Below are 3,720 nucleotides of genomic sequence, written 5' to 3'. Positions count from 1 at the left end.
TGTAGCACATATCACCTTATTAGAGCACTTCGCTCTCGCTCTGCAGGCCTACTTGTTGTTCCTAGAGTATTTAAAAGTAGAATGGGAGGCAGAGCCTTCAGTTTTCAGGCCCCTCTTCTGTGGAACCAGCTTCCAGTTTGTATTCGGGAGACAGACACTATCTCTACTTTCAAGATTAGGCTTCAAACTTTCCTTTTTGCTAAAGCATATAGTTAGGGCTGGACCAGGTGACCCTGAATCCTCCCTTAGTTATGCTGCAATAGACGTAGGCTGCCGGGGGATTCCCATGATGCATTGAGTTTTTCCTTTCCAGTCACCTTTCTCACTCACTATGTGTTAATAGACCTCTCTGCATTGAATCATATCTGTTATTAACCTCTGTCTCTCTTCCACAGCATGTCTTTTATCCTGTCTTCCTTCTCTCACCCCAACCAGTCGCAGCAGATGGCCCCGCCCCTCCCTGAGCCTGGTTCTGCCAGAGGTTTCTTCCTGTTAAAAGGGAGTTTTTCCTTCCCACTGTCGCCAAAGTGCTTGCTCATAGGGGGTCATTTGATTGTTGGGTTTTTCTCTGTATCTATGAAGCGCCTTGAGGCGACATTTGTTGTGATTTGGCGCTATATAAATAAAATTGAATTGAATTGATTTGAAGCAGTTTTTGGATTTGGATTTTAAGGGTCTGAGTTGTTTTTGTATTCATCAGCTGAGAAATATTAGTAAACTGTGTCCTATTATTTCTAAATCTTTTGTAGAGATTGTTCTTCATGCTTTTCTCTTATCTCACCTGGGCTATTTTGATTCACTCTTTACCTGCCTCAGTAAAACTTGCATTGGATCATCTATAGATTGTACATGCAGAAGGTTCCTTACCTTCCCCCAAACGTTCTCATATCACAGTTCTGGTTTTCACCAATGGGACTCTGCATGGTTAAATACCTACAGTGAACTCTTGCAGGCATGTGCCCCAGTAGGACTCTGATGTGGTCTGATCAGGGTTTATTGTCCATCTCCAAATCTAGACTGAAAACTAAAGATGACACCAAAGATGAGACCTCCCACACAAAAGCACAAATGAAACTGTTCTTGATAAACATTTAGGTGGTTTTAACGTCTTTTTGTACATGGTGTTATATAAATAACTATTACATGATGCAATTCCTAATGAGGCTGCAGGTAATTCCAAAAGTGTTGGAAAGGCCAGTCAGTTTGTTCCTGCTGTGTACTGAAGACATGTTGTTTGTGTATGAGATTACAAGATGACTATGAGGAGAGACATCCAAGTATCAGCTTGAATTCCCTGGTATTTATGTCTTCATACAGTTACTGGAAAAATAAAGCACGCCCTCGCTCAGTTCTCTTGTCTTACGTATCAGGACCCGAGGCCAAACAGTTACCAAGAGAAATAAATCTGATCCACAAATTCCAGAATCAGACTATAACAGACAGAGGACTGCTAAATGTGTTCCAACAGTTAGTCTAAACACATTAACTCCACCTTCCACATACCTGCAAAAACACCACCATCTGCAACCAGAATGAGACCTAAAAACCAGGCCTGCAGGTGTCCTTTATAGTCAAGCTTTGACTTTTTTTTTGTACTTCTCTTTTCCTCTCACACTGCTGATTTGTCTGCACTAGCAGTCTATTCCTAACCTCTGTTGCCAGTATGCTTATCCATAACTGTGACTGGCTGCCAATGTCACCCTTTCATGTGAACATGAGGGGGGAACTCTGTGTTAACAAAGCGAGCTGATAAGATGAGTTAATCCACGTGAAAGACAACATGGGTATGTTGAACTCATTATCTAGGCCTGTGATTGAAAGGATGTTCAACAAACCCTATTTCAGGAAGCTATCCCTGCTTCCTATTTCAGGAAGCTATTCCTGCTTCCTGAAATAGGAAGCAGGAATAGCTTCCTGAAATAGGAAGCTATTCCTGAAATAGGGTTCTGGCGTTCTTGGAATCATTGTCCCATTACATGATCCAGTTTCATCCAAGCTTTAGCTGTCAGGCAGATGGCCTCACATTTGACTCAAGAATACTTTGCTATACAGAGGACTTCATGGTGACTTAGTTTATCTTATTTCTGTATAGTCGTATATGTGTATATTTGAATTTTTTAATTTTTATTTTTACAGTTTGCACATTTGATCCAGGACAACGATATTTCGTCCCACTGTATACTTGAGCGTATACTGTTGGTACGACAATAAAACTCTTCTTGACTTCGCTTGTGGCTCCAAGACAAGCCTAGATCGCCACCATGGCAGACAGTTGGTATGAGGTATTTTGTGCCGTTTTCTCCTAATGTGGCTCTGTGCATTATTGCCAAATATCTTTGCTTTGGTTTCGGCTGTCTGAGACAATGTTCCAGCCAAAACAATTCATACTTGTTTCTAATTCTGCAAGCATGAACTTTACCATTTAACATGCTAGCTGCGGCCTGTAGAGTCTGACATATAGCTCTTGGTTTCTCTGAGCATTGCACAGTCCGACTGAACTGACTGGAGAATGGTCCACTCCTGGTAAATCACTGGGGCATTTTGTTAACACACCTGGATGCTACAGACCAGCAAACTGCCAAAACTTCTGCTTTTGTGGTGGTGGTCATACTTGGCTTAAATCCCAATAAGTAATGTGCACTGTCTTGAGAGTGTTTTGAACAGTGCAGATGACAATGTAACAGCAATTATGTGGAAAATAAAACAAACGAAGAAAAATCTGATGTTTTTTCCCAGCTAAACGTGCGTCCAGCTATAGAGGACTGACATATAATGTAAATAAAAACAAATCCTTGCCTGAAGTGGCCTTGAATTTCCCCCCGAAAAACAAAACAAAAAAACCCCCCAAAAACATAAATAAAAGGGTACACGGACTGAAAGGTGTCAAGACATTTTTGCAAAGTACAGCAAGCAATGGAGCTCCAGAGTGAATCTTCTAACAAAGGAAGATCATTTTTAATCTGTAACACAGATTTAGACGGGGTTTTGTTTGTTTTTGTTAAAATGCATGTGTCCTCAGTGTTTGCGGTGAACATTTTTTCTTAACAGCTCGATCTGCTTTGGAGTGACATCATGAAACAAATAAAAAAAAGAAACTCAGATGAAAATGGTGCAATGTTGTCTCTGGGTGTGGCAGCGCAAAGGGCTTGATATTTCACATCAGTACAGTATTAGGAGCTAAACGAACCAGATTATTCCTGTGGAGACTGTCTCAGGGCTTCTTTTGGCTCCCGGGAAAACAAACTACTGTTACAGAAAAGTCTGTTTTTCCCCCCAGGGTCTGTACGTCTCAGCGTATTTCAAAACAAAGTCGGAGATTCCTTTTCACTGGGCTGAGCTAAGAGGAGGAGGAGACGAAGGGCAGGTCCCAGGATGTGGTTTGAGGTTATCCTGAGTCATGAAGGAACCTCCTCTGGAAAATCTTACATGCTATGGTCAAATGAAGACAGCTCAGCTCTGCCACCGATTTAGCCAGACGGCTGCTGTGCAGAGGGGAAAAACACTGAGTCACACATAAATACGACCATATCACGGTGTCCTGGGTGTCTTTTCAACTTACCCCGAGTGTGCATACTGAATGTTTTCAGACTAAAAGATGTGTTTTACTCACTTCTAACTCCAAATACCGGTACGATTTTTCCATGTCCCTAAAAGTTAATTTAAGAATAACCACAGAAGCATGACTGAGATCTTATGACTTTTTCCATGAAATAATTGTTT

The sequence above is a fragment of the Astatotilapia calliptera genome, chromosome 22, assembly GCF_964374335.1.
Source record: "Astatotilapia calliptera chromosome 22, fAstCal68.1, whole genome shotgun sequence".
NCBI lineage: Eukaryota > Metazoa > Chordata > Actinopteri > Cichliformes > Cichlidae > Astatotilapia > Astatotilapia calliptera.
This window is presented reverse-complemented; position numbering follows the sequence as displayed.